This window comes from Lemur catta, chromosome 9 (genome assembly GCF_020740605.2).
Source record: "Lemur catta isolate mLemCat1 chromosome 9, mLemCat1.pri, whole genome shotgun sequence".
Classification (NCBI taxonomy): Eukaryota; Metazoa; Chordata; class Mammalia; order Primates; family Lemuridae; genus Lemur; species Lemur catta.
The window spans coordinates 57009294-57032441 of record NC_059136.1 but is presented as its reverse complement, the minus strand read 5'-3'; the positions used below and the strand labels follow the sequence as shown (position 1 = coordinate 57032441).

Here is a 23148-nt window from a genome sequence, read left to right as displayed (position 1 = left end):
CTAAAAATAGGGCAAAATTGAGAGGAGGAACACATTCATCTTTTGCATCCCTTTCTCACCTTCCCGCATCCCTTCTTCACCAGGCTGGGAGCTCTCGCTGGGCTCCACTCTGCCTGCCTGAAAGCTCATTCTCACTGTGGGGACACAGAACCCCAAGCACTGGGTAGTGCTTGAAACAGAAGAGCAAAATGCTGATGGAGAACTTAAAAGATCTTAAGTGTTTATTTGTTTGAACTAAATATGGACCAGGGAGGTGTGGAGCCGGCCTTCCCAGCCTTGCTGTTGGTGTCTTCCATATATCCAGTTGGCCCAGAGAAAGGGAACAGCTTGAACACTTGCAGAGACATTCTTGGCTGCCAAGTCATCAGGGAGAGACTTTCTGAATCCTTACCCATTTTCTTCCTATTTCCCCAATCTTCAGATGCTTGGATGACTGAATAAAGGCAAGGTTCCAGGTGCAGAAGACACAAACATGGCTAAGATACTTCTCTGTCCTTGAGGATTTCATGGTCTAGTGGGAAGCAGGCAAACAGGTTCATTTTAATATGAACAATTTGTTTTGTTTTGTTTTGTTTAAATTATTGCAGACAGGGATCTTGCTATGTTGCCCAGGCTGGATTTGAACTTCTGGGCTCAAGCTATCCTCCTGCCTCGACATCCCAAGTAGCACTTGCCACTGTGCATGTGAACAGTTTCAGCAGGAAGAGCTCAAGATAGGACAACCATGAGAAGAGCAGAAAGGAAAGTAATCAGATGGAAAGGGCTATAGCAGGATCCTCTTCTCCAAGCCATCCCGAGCCTGGCTTGGGGAGTCTTTGGTCCTGCTCACCAGGTGAGCCTCCAGGGTTCTACCTGGATGAGAAGGTCAGCACAGGGTAGAAGCCCAGCTTGTCCCCTCCACTCTTCTGGGGGGAGCATTCTCTCAGGAAGGACACCTGCAAGCCCCTCCCATTTTGCTACATGAATCCTTAGGCCTGCCGGCCCCTGCGGCCTGCTGTGATTCAACCGGAGGCCCACTGGACCTGTCCTTAACACCTGAACTAGAGTTCTCTAGGGACACACCAGGACATTTTTCCAAGAATGTTCTATATGAAGGCTGAGCAATGACAGTATTCTGCTAATTTTATCAGGCTGCCAGCACCAGCAGAATGCTTGTTCTCTGCTGGCCAGAATCTGGAAGATGGATGTTTCCAACATGCCAAGGCCTTAGTCAAAATGCAAGATTCTGCAGCTTCTTGGACCCAGAATGTGCCAGGCTTTCTTCTTCCTCATTCTTCTTTTCACTACTGACCTTCCTCCAAATTTATGTTCCTGTGCGCTCTGGAACCTTTATTTACTGGGATCAAATTCTTCTGCATCCTCCACTTTGTTTGCACGAAACTTTCTTTCCTTTCTTAACTAAAGCCAGGCTCTCCCCCAGGGGCCACCTTATTTGTAGTCCTTTTAAGGGAAGGTGGTTCCTCTGCCTCCCCCGTGTGCTGCCTCAGACCCCTCCTCAGCATTCTCCTGCAAAAACCCTTCCTCCTTTGAGATCAAGCCATGTGAGCAAAGTGCCATCTGGAATTCACTGCTGTCAACTATAGACTGTCCCCTCAATTCCCTTCAGTCATTGAGGACGTTGTCTTCTGGCTCACACTTTTCTTTCACCCTAAATCCTGCCATCATCTCAGGGACCATAAACAGCCTTATAGACAACCCATTCTAGCCTCAAGGTTTCTGACACCTCAGTCCCAGCAACATTCCCCAGGCAGCTTTAGCAGCCTACCTGCAGGACACACCATAGAACTCACGATCCTCCCTCCCTCCCTGCCTTCCCCCTTTCCTTCCTGTCTTCCTTCCCACAAACACTTATTGAAGGTCTCTGCCAAACACTGCGATTGGCACCGGACTTTACTAATAGGAGACAAAAATGCAAACGAACAGGTGTGTCCAAGCATCCCGGGTCCGTGAGAGCAGTCTCCCTGGTAGTGTTCCCTCCTCGTCTGTGTGCAGATAGGGACAGCCGCCCCAGTCCGAGGGCGCTTGTCCTGCCTTGCCCTCTATATTACGCTCACTTCCTGGTGCTAATCGCACCTTTATACTGATACCTCCCAAATTTGCATCTCGATCATGGACCTCTCCCCTAACCCCAGTCTCATATGCCCAACTGACAGCTTAACTTGTCTCCAAACAAACTCTTCATTCCCAACTTTCCCTTTCTACTCCCTATGCCTCAGCCTGTTCCTGCTCCAGGCTTCGTCTCCGTAAAGTGGCAACTCCATCCTTCCAGCGGCTCAGGAGAAAACCTTAGGGTCATTCTTGACTCCTCTCCTATCACACCCACTTTCAATTTCTCAGAAATCTCTTGGTTCTACCTCCAAAATACATCCCGACTCTGACCCCTCATTTGGTGGATTTACTACTGACACCTCACCCAGGTCACCCTCACCTCCCACCGGGGTGTGTGCAGAGCTGCTGTCCCAGCTGCCCTGCTTGCCTTTCTGTAATCCATTCTCAACACGGCAGTCGGGGTCAGAGCCTACCAGTCTTTGCTACAAATGCCCCTGCGCCTTCCTGTGTCACTCAGCGCAGAGCCGGTGCACCACGGTGGCCCAGCCCCATTGAGTGTTCAAACCGATGATCCGGAGGAGCTGAAATCTTAACTTATATCCCTTATCCTCATTTTTAAGAAGGAAAGGAGAGGAAATAGGAGGGAGAAAGGAAAAAAGAAGGAAGAAAAGGATAAAACTATGTTCTAGAAAAATTTTCTACAAGGTAGAGAAAACCCACTTAACCAAAGCATGCCACTCCCAAAGAATTCCAGCCAATCAAGGATTCACGGCACCAGTTAAAGCTGTATCTTATTGCTTTGACTATTTAGATAAGAAAACTAGAAAATAGTGCTTATGTTTACCTGTATTTACTTTCCTTGATTTTAAAAACCACCTTCCTTTTTTAATAAAGAAAATTCTGAAATGGTTTTTGTAAATATTGTTTTGATTTCAAGTATATCTCATTTCGAAACCTAGTTCTTTCTGGATTTAGAAATAACATCCTCATCATCTGTGGTCTTTATATAACTGGAAAGAAATATGTCTGCAAAATTACACATTTGTAAAAATTATAATATATTTTAGATCAAAGTGATCTAATTTAATTCTAATTGATTTACATTATTACTGACTTTGAAAAGAGTTCTGGGTACAATCTGGTCCGTATCAAGTGCTTTGATTTTTCTGGATTGGCTAATAAGAGGCAGATGCATCCTTCTCAGAGTGAATCCAATTATGCTGAATATGACACAGGCAGGCCCCATGTGATTTTGATGCTATTTCCTTCCCATCCATAAATATAGCTTTTAAAGTCAGGGGGTAAAGGACATAAGCCTGAGCTTGCAGTAAAATTGAGAATTTCCAAATTTCTCAAAATGGAGAATCTTCAAATTTCCAATATGACAAATTTCTGTCATATTGGAGTTCATGGAGAATACCAAGTGCTAGGTCAGAATACAGGCACTCTGAAATGTTCCTGGGTGTGGTGGCAGCAGTCTAGGCAGATACAAAATCAGAGCAGTGTAACTAGTAAGAGTTGGAGTTTTACGAAGTAGTTCCAGTGGAGACGCCTGAACCATGCTTGAGGGTTCATTCTCTCCTCTACCATCAGACACTCACATAATAATGGTTAACTTTTGAATGCACATTAGGTGCTGTTCTATTTGTTAGCTCCTGTAACAACCCTGTCAGGTGTGTACCATTGTTATGCTCATTTTGCAGATGCAGAAACTGAGGCTTCATTGGATAATTTGAGCAATCATACATACTAGCATTAATAGTTGGTGGAGTGAGGATTCCAACTGATGTGACCAGCTCTAGAGGCTGCGTTCATAGACACCACCATAAAAGACTCCACTTTGATCTCATTATATGTTGGCATTGCTTATAAATTTTGTTAAAAGAAAAAAGATTACATTGTTAAAACACACAACCCCCTCCCCAAATCAGGTTTGAAGACCACCCACTTGGAGCAATCAGAACACCTCTGAGTAGTGCAGCTGTACCTTGTCAAGAGCAGTAAATGGTTATCTCCATAGAGAGGCTAAGCCTTTGTCATGGGCAAGGGGCTTAGAGCAGGGAGCCAATGGCAATAATTAATAACAATGCCTATCAAATACAAGTGCTTGCTGTGTGCTAGGCATTAATGCATTACACTTAGTAAGTTACATGGGTGTATCCTTTAATGTATCGTTCCTCAAACCTATTGTTACTCTGACTGTTAAGATGAGGAAACTCAGATTTAAGTCCTATCTTGCCCAAGGTCATGCAGGACTCCCAAGTGACAAATATTTGAAACTTGATCTATCTGATTGCAGAGCCTGAGCCCTTAATCACTAACCTCTGCACAGTCCAAGGTCAGACCAAGTTAAGTGTCATGAGCAGTTGGGATCAGGTTAACTGCAAGAGTCAGAAACAGAAAGATTAGGATCTGCTAAGAAGAAGGTAGACTAGGAGTACAGCAATTTAAATGTACTCTTCGATCCATCGGTGATCATTTTTGCATGCTCACTATTTGTTCAGCTAAGCTAGTTCCATTTATGAGCTCTTTAATTCGTTCAGCAAACATTTACTGAGCGCTTCATCCTGAGGATATAAAGATAAGTAAGTCCCTGTCCCCAGAAGCTCCAGCCTAGCAGAGAAGTTAGTTGTGTTGACACATTTTAAGGGAAATAATCACTAACCCAAGCAAACAAACAAAGGAACCAAAGCCCCCCAACCCTGGGGGCTTCCTCTCTGGACTGTGCCAGAGCTGCCCACCCCACCCCTGTGCGTGAGGGAAGTGCTCTCCGAGCTCCTGCCGTGGCTGTGCGCTGCCTAACCGTGCAGACCTGTGGGAGTCGGCATTTTATTACTTCCTAGTGAGTTTTGAATATTCGAAGATGGACCCTTAGTTAGGAGAAGGAATGAGGACTGAAACTTTCGCTCCCAAGGACTTAACAGGAATCGGGTGGGCGAGTGGAAAGCAGAGAGGATGTGTTGCCGGGCTTTCCCGTGACAGCGCAGACATCTAAGGGGGCTCTCAGAGGAATAGAGCCGAGGGCAGGGAACGGCTGGTAGAATTTTAGGACGCTGTTATCTAACACAGTTTTAAGTTGCTGCCTGTATTATGCTTGATTGCAATGTAAGCCTTTTCCTCCCAAATCTTTAGTAAATGCCTGACATGCTGATGTTATTGGGGAAAGGAGAGGGAAGATCTGCTGTGAGGACCCAGGAGGCAGCAGGGACCTGCAGCCCCATGCGGCCTCAGAAACCTTGAGGAGGGAGCTCAACTTGCCAGGCTACAAAAGATGGTTGAGTGTGCTCAGGGTCGGCCAGAGCTCGGACAGTGGAGTGACCTGCTGACACAGAAGCACTTCTGAAAGCTGGCTGACTGGGATCACTCTGCACACCCTAGACTTGGGGACAGAAGAAGGCAGTTTGAGCTGTAAAGTAGGAATTTGGTTCAGTAAATATCTGTGAAGCATCTAGTATGTGCCCGGCACCATCAGTCACAGCCAAGTAGGAGAGACAAAACCAGAGAGAGACCATGTCGGGGGGTCCAGTAATCACAGGGGCCACGGAGCACAAAGGGGGCTCCTTAGATGACACTGAGTCCGGGTGGGGGCTTGAAGGATGAGTCAGAACAGTCTAGCAGAGAAAGGGGGCGTGAGCATTCGGGCCAATGGAAGAGAGAAACAAAGGAACAGCAAGGTCTGTGGGAGTGGCCTGTGCGGCTGATTCTTGGCAGGGCTGGGTGAGAGGTGGGAGGAGGGAGGGCAGAGGCCGGGTCATGGAAGGGTGGGTGCACCCTGGGGAGGTGGTTTATCCCTCTATGGGCTCAGGGTCCTCAAACAGAGTATTTCCTGATAGGGATTTTACAGGCCCTGCCAAAATGAGAAAAATACGAACATCTGTCTAACTTAAAAGACTTTTGTTTCTAAAACTACATCCATGTTTTTTACTGTTTGGTTACAATGACCTTTCTTTTATGAAACGATAGTGATCATTAAATGGTCATTGTTGGTTTTGAACGCCTTATTTGGCAAAAAAAAAATGTTGGCAGCTCTACTTCCCTCTCCAATAGAATTTTATTTTACCATTGATTTTATTTTACTTTGCTTTACTTCACTTTCTTTTAAACTGCCCTCTGGAATTCAGGTTCCTGGGGACTAGGGTTGAGGGTGACTGAGAGCCCTTCAGCCAGGGAGCAGTATAGATTTGTATTTCAAAATGAAAACTGGTTAGGGTGTGAGGAGGACTTCAGGAGGGCGGGGCCAGTGGCCTGGAGTTAAGTAAGGAAGCAGGAGCCACCCCTGAGATGCAGAGGGGGTCTCAGCCAGGCAGTGACAGCCAGGGTGGGACCAAGAGGACAAATGCAAGAAATATTTGAGGGGTAACAGCTCTAGGAGCTAAAGACTGTCTTGTTCACCTCTGGCTTCCTGGTGTCTAAGCTGGTTGATGACCAATACACGCGTGTTGATGAGTGAATGAGCCTGAGATTGATTTGATGTGGGAAGTGAGGGAGCAGTCCAGTGTGATCGCTGGGTGGAAGGTGATGTCCATAGCTGAGACAGAGGAAAATAAGGAGAGAGGCAGGTTTGGGACAGATGACAACTGCTTTGAAGGTCTTGGGTGAAAGGGGCTTGTGGGACATCAGGCGGAACAGCACAGCAGGTGGGCCCACTGCTGCAGGTCTGGGGAGAGGTCCAGGCTGGAGCCGAACTTCAGAATGCCCATGATGCCCCTGGAGCACAGCCAGCTAGGGGGAGAGAGAGGGTGCTACCATAGGATGCTTAAAGAGCTCTCTCATGTAATTACAACCCAGCAAACCAAATTTTATTGACTATTCCAGAACATATCAGTGTAAGAAACACCTGCCATACTCATATTAAAAGGCTGAGACTGTTCTTTCTTCCCCAATCCAGACAGACCTTGTGGGTCCATGTGCTCTAGATTGATGTGATGTTTATTCTAATTTGACTTTATTACAAACATTACAGGCAGAAAAATCAATGAATAAATAAGTGTTTGGGATGGAGATGAGGAAGGACGCCTTTTTTTTGCAGCGCTTGATATTTGGCGGGCACTGTGCTGAGCACTTGCATACTCCTCTGCCTTGGCTGTGAAAAGACCTTTGCCGGGTAGCTGCTGCCCCCTTGGCCTTGGCCCCGGAGTCAACACACAGATGCAAACCAGACCCACAGAGAGGAGCCCAGGGCAGTTGGAGCTGGAGCTCACTGCAGTCACCAGCGGATCCACAGTAGACGTGCAGACTCGTAAGCGTGAGAATAAATGCCTGCTGTTGTAAACCATGAGTTTTAGGGTGGCTCTTTGTACAACATTACGAGGCAATAGCTCACTGATACAGCCAGTGACAGTGCCGAGACGCAGTTGGGAGAGTTAGCCCCTTCTTGCTGAAGCCACCCCAGAACAAACAATCTAAGTGAAAAACAATGAGTGTACTATGCAAATGCAGCATCAAAAAAAAAATCCCTTACCATATTACCAACTCTCAGCTCCCACAGGAAGTCTGGAGCAGCCACGTGAGCACAGCTTCTGCCCCGAGAGTAAGTGCTGCTGCATGGACATGGCCATGTCCAGTGGCATGGTGGCTCTTCGCGCCAGTCCTCCGCTGTGCAGTGGCTCTGACCTATGCGGTTACAGGCAGACGTTTTCATTTCCATTGTGCCTTGACATTTCGGAATCCCTGTGGGGTAGAGGCCAGGCAAGTCCTGTCCTTCCACTGTCTCACCTGAGCCGTTAGCCGACAGCACCAAGAGAAGAGCGAGGCAGAGAACATGGTCATAGACGCACGGAGCTTCACGATGGCAGCCGGCACGGAAGGAGAGAAAGGGGATTTGTGGGGGCCTCGCAGTCAGAAGGGGCTGTCACCTCCTGCCAGAGTGGACATACTGCTGACTTCCTCCCCTCATGCTCTGTTCCTGAGCTTCATGTGAGGCGTTCAGAGTAGACCTGGAAATCTGCTGCCCGGAACACTGGGGACAATCTCTTTGCTTCTCTCTCAGGTTCCCTGTAAGTGGCCGCTCCATCCCTGTCTCCTGGTATCTGCTTCCTCTGCTGTGCACTGCACGCAGGGGTGGAAGATGCCCACCGAATCCCTGCCCTTTACCTTGGCCTCATGATCCAGCCACCTCTCCTCGCCTTTCTCCTCCTTTCCTCTCGTATTCCTCTTCTTCCTTTCTTCTCCCTGCTCCTCTTCTCTTTCTCCTCCTTCTCCTCCTCCTTCTTCCTGTCTTTCTCTCTTCTGTGTCTCACTCTCCCTCCTTTCCTGGCCCCACCCCACCTGCACAACTCCTGGGAATAGGTATGACGGGTTCTCTGTTGGTCAAATGAACATCCGGGCCCAGCGCACAGGATCACGTTGATAAGCACGACCCCAGGGGCCACTTCCTGTGAGCGGGTGCGGGGTGGGGAGTTAGAGGATACCACACGCTGGGCAAACTCCCAGAGCAGTGTGTTCCGGGCAGGGCCATCTCCGTTACTCCTTTGCATCTGCACAACACTTCATTCAGTGCTGAGCACACGTATGTGATTCTCAGAAGCTGCCACTGATTGATCAATTGCACTAGGATGTTTATGCCAGGAAAGAAAACCTGCCTTACCAGTGATAATAAAACCACTTACCAGGTGGCATTCAGGGACCAAGATTTCTCAGCATCCTCCGATAGTCCCGGGCGAATAGCTACTTAATCTGTGAACAGTCTCTTCTTAGGGAGAGAAAATAGGTTTGGTTTTTGTCCCCCTTTTTCCCACTTGCTGTTGGACAGTGGCGAGATGCTCACAGAAGAGAAGGGCCTGTCTTCCCGCCAGGCTGGGGACAGGTGCTGCCAGCAGCAGGCTGGGGAGAGAAGATCTATCTCTCACTCCTTTGCCCCAGGAAATATCAGTGACCTCCGCATTCCCTGGTCTACTTCCTGAGCAAGCCCAAGTTCATCTGTGTGTAAGCCCCACCCCAGAGCCCAGCGCCAATCAGCCAAGAATTCACTGGTGGAATGGCAAGCCAAGGCAACAGTTAAACTCCAAACAGTTTCTTAAAGCCAAAAAACATTTTCCATAGAGTTGAACATTTTCTGAAGTGTATTTTTTCAAGTGTAAAAGCAGTGACTTGTTGTTCAAACCAAAGCAACATCTAGGAATCAATTCTGGCACTTGGGTTCTGGGTTACAGGTATGCATTATGGACTTTTGTCCCTCTCTTATATTAAAGGCGTCATCAAACAACCTAATTTAAAAATGGCAAAAGATCTGAACAGACATTTCACCAAAGAAAATACACGAAAGGCTAAAAGGCATACGAAAAGATGTGCAACATCATTAGTTAATAGGGAAATGCAAATTGAAACCACATGAAATACCCCCCACTCATTTTAAAGGCTATAATCATAAAAATAGACAGTAACAAGTGTTGGTAAGGATGTAGGGAAATTGAAACCTTCATACGTTGTTGGTGGAATGTAAAATGCTACAGCTGCCGTGGAGAACAATTTAGTTGTTCCTTTTCAAAAGTTAAACCGAGTGACCATGTGACTCAGCATTTCTACTCCTGGCCATCTGGCGTGGAGAAGTGAAGGCGCATATCCACACAAAGACATAGGTTCGTGGCAGCATTATTCATGACAGCCCCAAACTGGAAACTATCCCAAAGTCCATCCCTGGTGACTGGATAAACAAAATGCAGCAATCCAGATAATGAGTATTACTCAGCAAGAAAAAGGAGCAGATACCAGGATGCGCCACAATAAAAACGGATGTCAAAAACATTTTGCTAAGTGAAATAAGCCAGACAATAATTTATATAAAATTTCTAGGAAATACAAATCTATAACAGAAAGCAGACCAATGTTTCCCCGGGGTAAGGGGGCGAGCCTAGGAATTGCAAATGGGCATCAGGTGATTTTGGGGGTGATGGAAATGTTCTAAAACCGGACTTTAGTGATGGTTGCACAACTCTAGAATTCACTAGAAGTCATGAATTATACACTAAGATAAGCAACTTCCATGGCATATAAATTATACTTTAACATAATACTTTTATAATTGTTAGTAGCAATGTGAACAAATTGTATGATACGTTAAGTGAAAACTGAAAAGCCCATGCCTGTAATCCCAGCACTTTGGGAGGCGAAGGTGGGAGGATCACTTGAGGCCAGGAGTTTGAGACCAGCTTGAGTAAAAAGTGAGACCCCATCTCTACAAAAAATACAAAAATTAGCCAGGCATGGTGGTGCGTACCTGTAGTTCTAGCTACTCCAGAGGCTGAGGCAGAAGGATTAGGAGGATTGTTTGAACTAGGGAGTTGGAGGTTCTTGCCACTGCACCCAGCATGGTGACTGAGAGAGACCCTGTCTCTAAAAAAAAAAAAAAAAACAAACAAAACTAAAAAGCTAAGGCAAAATAAACACAAAGCTCATAAATGAGTACAACCATGGATGAATCAGAATAAAAATGAAGGAAGTACGAAGCAATAAAAGTTGTAATATCAGTTAAATGGGGGATTTTTTTTGTCTTTTAACAAAATATTATTTAATCGTTTTTTGTTGTATCAAAAAAGATAAAAAGCTGAAGCAGATATTTTTGTGTTCTGTCTTCAAGCTTTTCAGGGGTTGAGGGACGAGATAATGTACCTCCTAATTTTCCAGGTCTTTTCTTCTCCATTGTTAGAGAGCTTTCCAGACATTCACTCATTAATCCTGAACAATCCTCGAAGCAGGCAGAGAATAATATTACTACCCCCACCTTGCTTATTCTGGTTCATTTAAAGACATCCTTTTTTTGAATTGATGATGTGAGTTTTATGTGAAGCCGGTTATAATCATATATTTGTGGATTATAAATTTCTACATATGTGCACACCAGAATAAATGGATTATATTTTAACTACCTCCTCTGAATTAGGTTATTTCTTGCCCACTCCATTGCCTTCTTATCCATTCTGAGCTCAAGCTGAGGGCTCATGTTACCTTTGCCTCCCAACAAAAAGCACTAAGCTTGCTAAATGTTTCTGGTGGGCCTACAAGGGAATTTCTCTTTTTGTTCCATCCTTATGGTATCTGGACAGTAGAAATAAATGTTCAGGCAACAGTGTATCCAGCTGATTAGTGGCATTTTGCTGGGCTGTGGTTAGGATTTACCTTCTCTCCATCACAGACAGGTGAAGTTCCAGCTTACAGAACAAATGATTCCTAAATATCAAATCCTAAAGAATGTCCTTTTTGCACACAAATTCCACTGTATGTGCTGACGTCTTGCCTGAAATGCCCTGTCCTGCCTTATCTACCTAGTGACCTTCCTTGAGCCTTCCAGGCCTAGCATCTTTTATAACCTTTTCTTTTTTCCTTTACTTCTCTTGGAGCACTCCCCTCCCTGGAGCATTCCCTCTCCTGGGATCTTAGTGGCACTGACCTCTATTTTTGTCCTTATCCCTCTGTATGGTAAAGGACATCTGCCTTGTCTCCTCCTATTAGACCGTGAGTTCACTGAAGACAAGTTAATGTCATAATCATCTTTGAATCTCAGCATATAAATGATGATAATGATGATGACGACGATGATGATAATTGCTTTCTAGGGCTGCCATAACAAATCCCACAGACTGGGTGGTTTAAACAACAAAAATTTATTTTCTCACAGTTCGGGAGGCTAGACGTCTAAGATCAAGGTGTTGCCAGGATTGATTTCATTCTGAGACCCGTCTCCTTGGCTTGTAGATGGCCATCCTTCCTAACTGTCTTCACATGATCTTCCCTCTGTGCATGTCTGTGTCTTAAGCCCCTCTTTTTACATGGACACCGGTCAGATTGGATTAGAGTCCACCCATGTGACCTCATTTTACCTTGATTAACTCTATAAAGGTTTGTCTCCAAATCTCCAAATACAGCTACACTCTAAGGTCGTGGGGATTAGGACTTTCCATATATAAATTGGGGGGAGGGGTGCACAATTCAGTTCACAATGATGATGATGAAGGAGGGGATAACACCTGCTGTTTACTGAGTGCTTACTATGTTCTGGGCGCTAACCTTTCCATCTTTCCATCTGCTACCTCTTTCACTCTTCAATAACCCTGTAATTATGATCAATACCATTGTCATTTGGGGGTTTATATATAAAAGAACCAAACCTTAAGGAGGTTAAGTCACTTCCCCAAGGTCATAGAGCTGATGTGTAGTGGAAATGGGATTCAGTCCCAAACTACTTTGCTTCCAGAGCTACACTCTAAATCACTGTGCTCCACTACCTGGTCCATAAGCGGTATACAGTGCATGTCTGAAGAAAGAATGAACAAGTAAAGGAATGAAATAATGAACAGCATGGCCATGTAACATTCAGATTCTGTTGTACCACAAACTGTATCATGGTTCTGGAAACTTACAAAAATTACTCCTGTAAAAGTTGATAGATGATTATCCTAAAAGGTAACTTTATTCTTGTCTTCTAATGGAGACAGATTAGAAGAGATTCTATCAAATTTAAAATTTAGCACTTTTTGTTAAAAAATAGAAGTTGAGATCATGCAATCAAAGAACATTAGAGCTGGGAGAAGTTTCACAAATCATTTGTTCAGGTGGGTACAGGGTGCCATGGTTGAGCCTGTGAAAGCCACTGCACTCTAGTCTGAACAACATAGCAAGCCCTTGTTTCTAAAAATTAAAGAAAGAAGAAAAGAAGGGAGGGAGGGAGGAAGGAAGGGAGGAAGGGAGGGAGGGAGGGAGAGAAGGAGGGAGGAAGGAGAAAAAAAGAAAAATCATCTGGTTCATACTCCTTTTTTTTTTTTTTTTAAATTAAATAGAGACTGAGTCTTGCTTTGTTGCCAGGCTGGAGTGCACTGGTGTGATCATAGCTCGCTGCAGCCTTGAATTCCTGGGCTCAAAGGATCCTCCCACCTCAGCCTCCTGAGTAGCCGGAACGCCTTTTATAAACAAGGAAATAAAGGCACAATGAGATTAGTTGACTTGCCATTACTTTATTAGACTGGTAATGCATTATTAATTATGCATTATTGCTCTTATTGTAATACTTATCATCACTGTGCTCTTAGGCATGAAGTAATCAAATCAGGTTTTCCTTTTCCCCCAAGATCATTCCAGAGTAGCTGGACGTTAGATCAGTGAGGAGATGAGAGAAGGGGTTCAATCAGCAACCTTTCAAAGCCACCCACCAAATTCCTTTTTCCCATTTGCCTTCCCTCCCCACCCCAACCCCGAAACTCATCCAAAGTAGAAAAAGGGGGCTGTTTCTTCCATACACCATACGCTGGCTGAGAGGAGTATTTCCTAACTACTGTTGATGAAAAGAAAAGCCAAGTTCTGCGAAATTCCCAGGAAGATTAGGCACACTGTGGGACGGTGCCAAGGAGCTGACTTGTTCTCAGCCACCCAGCTCCTGACATCACCTGCTGCTGGGGAGCCGGCACTGCAGGCAGGATCTTGGAAAGTCGCAAATAGTCAGGGACAGAAAGAAGCTGTTTGGTCCAACTTCTTCAGAGGATGAAATTAAGCTGTACACGGTAAAGTAACAAACTAAGGATCAACGAGCCAATTAGTGTAAACCTTGGAACCAATGTGGGCCTGTTCCACGAATAAATTGGGCAGCTTCATAGTAAGGTTTCGCTCACACCCAGCAATCTCCTTAGAGTCAGGCAGTGTTTTCCAAATCGTGGTCTGCATACCACTCACGGTTACACAAGATATCTTTAGCTAGTTTTAAAGAGCAAGCCAAAATTTTTTTCTTTTAATAGTTATATATTTATTTCAATTGATATTAGGAAAAAAAAATTAGTGCATCAAAGCTATGAATTCACAGATAAAGCTGATTTGGGAAAAACTAACAATTTTATTCCAAAATATTCTATTTAGGTTAAAAAACTGTAAGTTGATTTAAGGAAAGAAACCTAAGATAGAAACCTTAGGTTTCTCAATGCCCAATCTAAGTTAATCCCAGATATCCTTAGTCTTTAAATAATTCCTTCTTCTCTTAAAATGTCCCATCAAGTCCTCACACTACAGGTACAGTGGTATGATCACATGGCTAAAGTAGTGAAGGGGTAGTGTGTGCAAGATATTAAAGTGTGGGACACACTGAACCAGGACAATTCTCTCCTTTTTACAGACACATTACCTGGTGCATGGAGAAGAGATGGGATCTACTCATGAGAACAAAAATATTTTTACATATAGTTCAGGAATTGGCCCTACCCTGCCGTTACCCTATTCCGCAAGCACTAGGACTGCTCATGTCTGTTTGACAGGTCATGGGATTTCAATGGTTTTAGAGTTGGCACCAAACAGAACTTTTCCCCCCTTTAAATGAACTTCGTAAATACATTGTGAGAAGAGCAGTTGTCTTAAAATATTCTTGATACACTTACCGTTTGCTGCTGAAATGATAGACCAGAAAAGATCCCACTGCAAATGTTCTCATGGTAATCTGTCACTTATCAGATCCCGCTCTTTTATCTGAAAATTGGCAGATTGGACAGCAACCAGTCTTCACTTGTTCCACATAGCTGCTGTTCTGACATGTTTACTGCGAACAAATACATTTTGTTTTTATAGGATGAATAATATCCTGAAAGGGCACCTTAGGTTTCTCATTACCCGATTTAAGCTTGTCCAAGATATCCTTAGCCTTTAAGTAATTCCTTTCTTTATTTAAAATGCCTCATTAAGTCCTCAAAATTCACAAAAGTTGAGTAATGAAGGAAGGTAAGGCTTTTTGTAGAGTTTTTCTGCAGTTGTTTTTGTTGTTCACAGAGTTCCCACCTTAAAGATCTGTATCTGGAACATTTGTAATCAACTAGCAGAGGCTTAACCCTCCCACCCCGCTCAGAGAAGGATCAAGCATTAATCCTCAGATGTGAAGTGTGTGGGCCCAAAACTCTGGGTCTGGAATCCTTAGCCCAGTCTCCAGAGGCCCACGGGTAATCCATTAAACTTCCCACTCCTGCAGAGAGATGTGTAGTAACGTTTTCTCTGAGATACTCCGTCAAAGAAGAATTCTGAAACAAATTGGAAAGATGCGAGCCCAGCCCTGGGGCCGGATCGGGCAGCCATGTGAATGGTATGCAAGACTACCACAAATTCCAGGACAATCCCCGGGCTGGCTTTCAAATCTTCCAAGGGAACACCATGTCCAAGGCCTGTCTAAGATGTTCCACCTCCCTTGCACTGAATGTGCTTTAAGACATCTTCCTGGTCTTAGAAGTAAAGCCTCCTGCTTCACTCCTGAACTTCCTTTGGTTAAAGGCCACGAGATCACAGTAACCAAGAATTTACAAGTGTTCGAAGTGAGTATAAGCTGCTAATTAGGGGCACGCAGGTAAGTATGGCTCTAAGCTTGAGAAAGATCTTACATGCCTCGTACATAGTGGGCACTCATCACAAACCTCAGCGTCTAGTACTCACTCAGCCCAGCTGCCGAATTCTGCCCTGACTCTCCACACTCTTTCTAGTTTCACACTAGATATTCTAGCTTCCGAGGTGGAAGTAGCAGTTCTTGTGTGGTTTCTGGTCTGGCTGGCTCTCTTCCTGCTCTAAGCTGCAGCTCCCATCTGAACTCTGTTCCTCCACAGCTCTTTGGTTCAACCCCCTTCACTTCTTACTGTCCTCTTCTTCCCATCAGCATGGCCTGAGGCTCTCCTTTCACCCCTTATTCAACTGGAAGCCAAGGCCTTTCAGTTAAACACTTCAGTGCTAGCTCAGAAATTCTACAGAACACATTCAGAAGACCCAGTTGCTTAAAGTCAACATTCTGTATCCACCACAGAAAGGGCATTTCCATATCCTCATAGAGGATCTTTTTCAAGGATAAACGACTTCTTAAAGAATTTGGGTTGAAGATATAACCCTTGGAGATTCTCTTTAAAAACTGTAACAAAATAGTGGGAAAATATGGCTCAAAGGGAATGTTTCATGGTAAAGAATGTATCTGGTACTATACTTTGATATCATCATTAAGAGGTAAGAAGCCTCTTACGGGATATCTCAAAGGTTTCCCTATCAGTTCACAGCTTCTGCTAAGTAGACAACAGACCAGGTGAGCTGTCTCCCCAGGCTCAGCTGACTATACCTGGTGAGGACATGGGTTCCAGGGATAGCTTATCCATAGGCCTAAGTAGCCTGTGACAGAGAACAGCTCAATGCCTAAGTCAGTCAAATCCGTTTCAGCAATTTAGCAAAGACTGCCAGAGGAAGGTAGTTCTGGTGTCTGGTCCTGCGAGATCACACAGATTTGGGTATTGACTGGCCATATTGAAATATGTATAGACAAATGACCAGAAATATTGAACTGGGAAGGAAGAGGATAAAGGAAGCAATCTACAGAGAATGACTTTGCTGTGAGCAGGAGAGTTAGAAATGTGACAGGAACATGTCACAGGGCTGCCTTGATTCCTGCCTTTCCTGAGGCTGGGTTTCCCACCTTTTCCAGCACCCCCATGCATGTGTCCTTTCAATAAACTCCATTATTTCTGAGACAACTTGAACGAGTCTGTTCCTGATTAAAGCCATGGCAGAATCTCTGAGCAACGTAGTCTTTATGGACGCTGACCTGGTATCCGCCCCCAGAGCTCTCTCTAAGAGCAGGTTGGTTAGTGACCCCTTCTCAATGTTGGCTTGGACATCAGCCCAGGGGACGCATCCCTCTTGCCAGATTTTGCTAATGTTTCCTGAACAGTTCCGAGCTTCTACTGTGAAAAGTGCCAAGTTCCAGGGATAGGATCCCATACTCAGGTTGGTGAGGGGACTTCTTAGGGAAGAATCAGCTCCAGCCACTTTTCCATCATCAGGTTACTCAGCTCAAGATAGTGTCCTGGGAAAAAGATTCTAACTGGGCCAACTTAGGTCACATGCTGAACTGTTGGGCTGGGGGTTGGAGGGAGGATCAAGTTGGGAGGTCACATGACTTGTTGTCCCACCAAGACTGTGCTCAATGGGAAAGTGCTACTTTCCACAAAGGAAATCAAGCCATTGCTTCCAGAAAAAGGGAAATGGACTCTGGAAAGCAAAATCAACAAATGTTTACCATAGTGGTAAAATTAGAATTGGAACATTCTTTCCACTACTTTCCACTATAAGGAATAACAGACTTGTCTTGACACAGAATCAGAATCCATCTCCCTCCAACTTCCTCTTTTGGTCCTGGTTTTCCAACTTGGAGTCACACAATGCCAGCCTATTCTTTCTCACATCTGTTTGTCTTTCAATTATTTGGAGGCAATTAGCACACTCTCCCTCCTCAATCCCCCAGCCCTAGTCTCCTCAACTCCTAGCTATAAATAGTCCTGGTTCCTTAAACTCTTCCTCACATGATGTGGTTTGAGTATCTTCTCCACTCTGGTGGTTCTCTTAAAAATAAGCTTCAGACTTTTTATTTTCCCATTTAAAATATGGTGACCAGAGGAACCCAATATAATACTTCCGATATGCTTTGTCCCAAGCAGAGTAGAGTAGAACATCTCAGAATCACAAAACCTTACAGACCAGTGGTCATTTGTTTCCACATCCTGCCTGACTCAGGCTGTTTGGTCTGATGGGTCTAGTTCTGTACCGTAGCATTGCCATTTGCTAGCTGTGTGGTCTTAGGTAAATTATTTAACCTCTGCAAGCAGTTTTCCTTAGCTGTTACCTGTAATCATAGTACATATTCATGGTCACTGTCCTTACTAACTGAGACAATGCCATGCAGAGTGTTGGGGGCACCGTGCCTAGCCCACAGTAGGTATACCTATCACCGTTGCATTTAGTATTGCTTTTTTAAAAATCTACCCCAAGTAAGTGGCCATTCAGCCTTTCTGTGACCACTGAGAGTGGTCAGTGCCAGAGCAGGCATGTCTTTCCTTTAGAGTTTGCTCAAAGTCACACCAGGGAGGGATTGGTCAAAAACCACAATGTTTAGGATTTATATATGCTACTGGAAGGAAATGTTACCAGTTGAGAAATAAAAGCAGGGCTATGTGGGGGAATGTGCAATGCTACAGGGCAAGGAAAAGGCTTCAGGGCAGTTTCCTTTGGGTAGGTAAAATGCAAGCGAGTTTTGCTTTCTTTTTTTCAGGCTATGTAGGAAGCAGTCATTATTTCAGAATCCATGGAGATCAAGTTTCAATTATCAAGTGGTGAAAAACCAACCTGTGAGCAAATATTTGTTGTAATCAAAATGGCCTCTCACACCCACAATAAGCTCTGCTTGCAGGACATTTGAACTTGAATTCGCTGCTCCCACACTAATTAGACAAATAAAACAATGCAAGGCTGGAGTATATGTCGTATATACCCTAGAAAGTGGCCATTGTCCTTTGCCATGCTGAGACGCTGCTACTGAGGTGTCTCAGAATGTCTGGGGAGTGGCAGAGGGATGGTCATGTGTTCTGGCGTGGTAATCAGAGTGTGCAGTGTGCACCACTAAGAGGCTGTCTAGGGGATAGTTAAGAGGACAGGTTTTGGAATCAAAGACAATAATTGGACTCTGTGAAGTATAATTTGTACCTGAAGAACCAACTTTATCTTGTTCATCATTGTATTGTAAAGCCCTGGCATCATGCCTGACTCAGACCAGGAGTTCAATAACTGGATGAATGAATGAACTGTCTGGGCTCAGATCCCAGCTCTGCCACTTACCAATGGTATCATCTCAGGTAAGTCCTGGAACTTCTCTGTGCCTCAGTGTCCTTGTCTGTAAAATGGACATTATGATAATACCTGCCTTCAGATTGTTGTGGAGATTAAGTGAGAAAATGTAGACAGTTGCCTCTCTTACCTCACCGCCAGGACTGCAGGGCTTTAGAGCTTTGCGAGCACACAGAGGAATGGGAAGTACCTGTCATTTCTTTGGAGCTGACTTAATTTCTGCAATGAAGAGAAACAATGTGAAAGAAGAAGGGATTTTATTTTTTTAGGAAACTAACTTGGTAAATTAAAGAAAGAAGATTAATTACTTGGAAATTTTTGAAGAGTTTTGAGTTTGTTTTAGTAATGTTCCCTATTACATTATGATGTTCAAACCCCAATCTCCCAGGGTTTGATTTTTCCCTTCTCATCAACCATGAATATGATACAGGGAAGTTGAGCTGATACTACAAAAAAACCCCTTGAATTCAAAGGAAGTCTCGTTATGGATATGGGTCCTTGTGTATATATATTCAATATTCTACTATATATTATACACATATATAATATTATCCTAATTTCCTACTATTTTAAACACCAAAAAAAAAGAACCTACTTATTTACAATTACTTTCTTTTTTTTTAAGACAGGCTCTCGCTCTGTCACCCTGACTAGAGTGCGGTGGCGTGATCATAGCTCTCTGCAACCTCAAACTCCTGGGCTCAAGCAATTCTCCTGCCTCAGCCTCCTGAGTAGCTGGGACTGCAGGTGCACACCACCACACCTGGCTATTTGTTCTATTTTTTGTAGGGGGAGGGTCTTGCCCTTGCTCAGGCTGGTCTCAAACTCCTGTCCTCAAGCGATCTTCCCTCCACAGGCTCCCAAAGTGCTAGGATTACAGGTGTGAGCCACTGTGCCTGGCATACAATGACTTTCTTTAAGTACGTTGTACCAAAATATTACAACTTTCAAAATGTATACATTGTCTACAATTTATTAAGGAAAAAAATCCCAGGATTTTGCCTTTTAAGGGAACTTCTGCAGCAAGACTAAGAGAAACAGCCAACATTTCTGGACCATCTCAGGCAAGACACCACCCTCCAAGGAGCCTGTCTTCTGATGGTGACAATATTATGACCTCTCTAAAAAGGAAAAGAAAAAAACAGTCAGAAGAGGAGGCGGATGACTTTTCATTTCTATTATCTTTGGCGTTTTGTACCAGTCTGGGGTTTCTCAAGTCTGGAGACAAAAAGCACACATTCATTTTAGACATTAAAAAAAAAAAAGTTCTGAATGCCTTTGCAGTTTCTTCCTTGAGCTGTCTTCAGGGAACTATTTATCTTGCTTCTTTACCTTGCAAATAGCTAACGGCTTCCAGCCAGGGCTCAACCCAACCCTTTTGTGCCCTGCAGTCATTGCTGCGTCTTTAAAAGAAAACCGATTCTTTGGAATGCTGTGCGTGCACATGCCTGTCGGACTCAGCAGGCCCCACCTGCAGAGCAGGTAAACCAGATCCTCCTGCCGGCCTCTGCAGCCACATTCCAGCCCGGCGAGCTCTTACTCTCTAATTGTTACCTGTCAAACAGGTCACCCAGGCACTTGGGTCTGGTCCAAACATGCGCATGTTCCCACGAAACCCTAAACCGGCAAACCTTTGACCTTTCCATAGTTCCCAGGTCCCTTGATTATTTTAGCCGAGGCTGATTTAAATCCAAAAGATGACTTTTTAACTGGCGCACAGGTTCTTTTTCCTCCCTCGCCCTGGATGGTGAAGCTGAGCGCGCACTGTTTGGGGTTTCTGGACTAGCGCAAGCTGGTCATTCAAGATGACTAGAAGGCCCGGATTGGGGCAGCAAGGGCTCCTGAAATGAAATCCACAAACCCTGAATCACTCATGGAAGTCGCAGGCTGTCCACCCCGACCGCATGGAGAACGGGTCCCCTAGGGTGGATAAAAACAGAAGTGACTCACGGGGTGAAAATTCTCTTCCTCCCCTTTCTGGCACTGGGCTAGCAGTGCAGACTGCAGCATGTGAGCTCAGCCCCAAACCTGCTGTGTGTAAGACGGTGGGCGAGTCACAAGGCTGTCGGGCCGCGGCTTCCCGTCTCCAGTGGAGTGAAGGAAGGACTGACTGCAGGGGCAAAGCCCTCTCCCAGCACCAGTGCTATGTTCTTTTCTCTCGTTGCTGCCACCCAAAGTAAGGGATCATGTCTCAGGAATGCTGATGGCTCTTCACTGTTGTTATTTGTGGCTGGGGTGGGGGGACCCTAGATCAGCTGAGGGCCTGTGTTCAGTTACCAGGATGAGGGACTTCCCTCAAGTGTGGAATAAGCCTGGGCTTCCTTCCCCCCTTGTGCAGACGTCTAAGGTGGAACACAGCCCGTCTTAACTGCGACCTCCGTTCTGTGTGTCGCCTAATGAGTTTATTCTTTTTTAATTGGGAGAGGAGATTTTTTCGATTATTCTGATCGCATTGACTATCATTTCTATTCTACCCATAACGAATTCAGAATCAAAACTACAGGTTCACTGAATCTAAGTGCTTGTTTTACAGGTACAGAAATGAAGGCCTAGAGAGGAGGTATTGAGATGCCAGATATCCCTCCACTGGGCAGGTTCCTCACTTAGGGGACCGTGGGAGTTGAAAGTTGTGGGCGAGAAAAATCACTGCCAGAGAAGTGACATCAGAAAGTGCTTCCAAGACCGCTCTGATGACAGAATTTCAAAAGTTCAGGCAAAGAGCACGAGCCTCCCGAGCAGGTTTCTGAGACCATGCAGTGCTGCCAGGCCAGTTTGCTGAGGATCTTTCTCCTCTCGGGCTGGACAGGTTATTCTACCAAGAGCTCGGGATCGCTCTGTGCAGGGCAGGAACTGGCACTTCCTGCTCTGTTCGTCCAGCTCAGACTTGTCCACTGGAGCCAAACCGGCCAGGCTAGCTCCCAGGAGGGAAACTCCCCCCAGGCCCTGGGCTGGTGGAGTCGGGCAGTCTGCAGACCTGCTTAGCATCCTTCTCACCAACTGCTCCCTTTAGGGAGAGGAAAATGTAGAGTGTATAGACTCAGGGAGGTGAACTCCAACCAGAAGCCCACCTGGATTGCCCTCTGTGTGCCATTAACTCATGACGGCTCTCTATGCTGTGGGCACCACCGTCCCCACGGAGCAGCTGTGAAGTACCGAAGGGGCCTCCCAAAGCCAAACTGGACAAACAGCCACTTCCCCTCCTTGCAAAGCTCTTGAAGAACATGCAGACCACAGTGTGGTTGCTTTCAAATAAATATTAAACAGTATTTACACAATATACCTAATTAGCATTATTTTCTTATTACCAAACACAAAACTTTCCACAAATAATAAACTGTTTCACTGTTAACTTTGATCAAACCCCAAATGTCCTAATTTTAATGCTTTTTTCCTGCTTTACTCTACCACATACTAGCTATGGAACACTGAACAAGTGACCATGACTTTCTGAGCCTAAGCTTCCTTAACTATCTAGCAAATGGGAAAAATTGTCCTAGTTCCCCTAGAGCATCATTGTGCAGAATAAATGAGCTAAAGTTCTCTACCTCGCATGGGGCCTCACACATAATTAGCATTTAATCAATATCAGTTATTTTTGCTGTTGTTGATATAAAACTTATTAAAATATTGACCCATGTGGCCCAGTTCCAGAATGGTATATCTGACAATCAAAAGTAATTTCACAATAACTCAAAGTTCTTGCTCTTTTCGAGCATCATGAAGGGGAGGCTCTAATTTCCTCACATGCAGAGCAGTTCTCTGTCCATGCAACACCTTAAGTTCTAGGCTATTTTTCCTGCCATTCCTCACGTTGCTCACTGCTTCTACTTGCCATTTGTTGGTGTGGAATCAGCGATTTTAAACAGACTTTGGCATCAAAGAATACAAAATATGATTAGAAAGGGCTCTTTGAAGGAGAGGGTATTTTTGGATTATGGCTTGGGGTCTTTTCCATGAGAACCTTCCTCCATTGGCTCTGCTCATTCCTCTGCCTGCAGGGCAGTAGCTGTGTTGTGTGATTTTTTCCTCTCAGACCCTTTCTTTAGGCCACCCCACTGATCACAAAGCAGGCTTTCAGAAAAAGGAGAAAAATTCAAAGACTGAGAGAATCTACTAACTGAGTAATCAACTCCCAAATCCTCAAGTGTTGACAGTTCTTTTTAATGTCCTGGCTTTTCTAAGAGCCAGGAATGGCCTGGGGCCACCCCGAGCCTGCAACCTGACTTCCTAGAGGATGGATGGGGCTGGACAGGACAAGTGAGGTTTGGGGGACATTTGACCCAGGACCTCTTTTGGCCCACGGGTTGGTAAGGAGGTAAGAGAGGCAAGGTCCTGCAAGGAACAGCTGAAACGCTCAGCAAATATTTGTTGAATCCATGCTGAATGAACCACTGCATGCAATAAATCACCATACCCCATCAGTTCTACCTCCTAAGTCTCTCTCAAATCCACTGGCTGCTCCATATCCTCATTGCTTCGACCTCCACTTAGAGC

The 23148-nt window shown here is 44.9% G+C and overlaps 1 long non-coding RNA gene across 3 annotated transcripts in view; it reads right to left on the bottom strand.

Moving 5' to 3' along the window:
* Nucleotides 1-218: 218 nt before the first annotated feature.
* The window catches only part of LOC123645244, a 64275-nt gene continuing 41345 nt past the window's right edge, over nucleotides 219-23148 (bottom strand). Inside the window, exons 3-6 of one of the 3 annotated variants that reach the window (XR_006737461.1) lie at nucleotides 18785-18873; nucleotides 18646-18700; nucleotides 14400-14557; nucleotides 219-511 (exon numbers count right to left, since the gene is read on the bottom strand). This is a non-coding gene — a long non-coding RNA (uncharacterized LOC123645244). Of the gene's footprint in view, nucleotides 512-12901; nucleotides 13530-13819; nucleotides 14558-18645; nucleotides 18701-18784; nucleotides 18874-23148 lie in introns of those variants that run through there. The other 2 variants (XR_006737462.1, XR_006737459.1) reach the window with 2 other exon arrangements.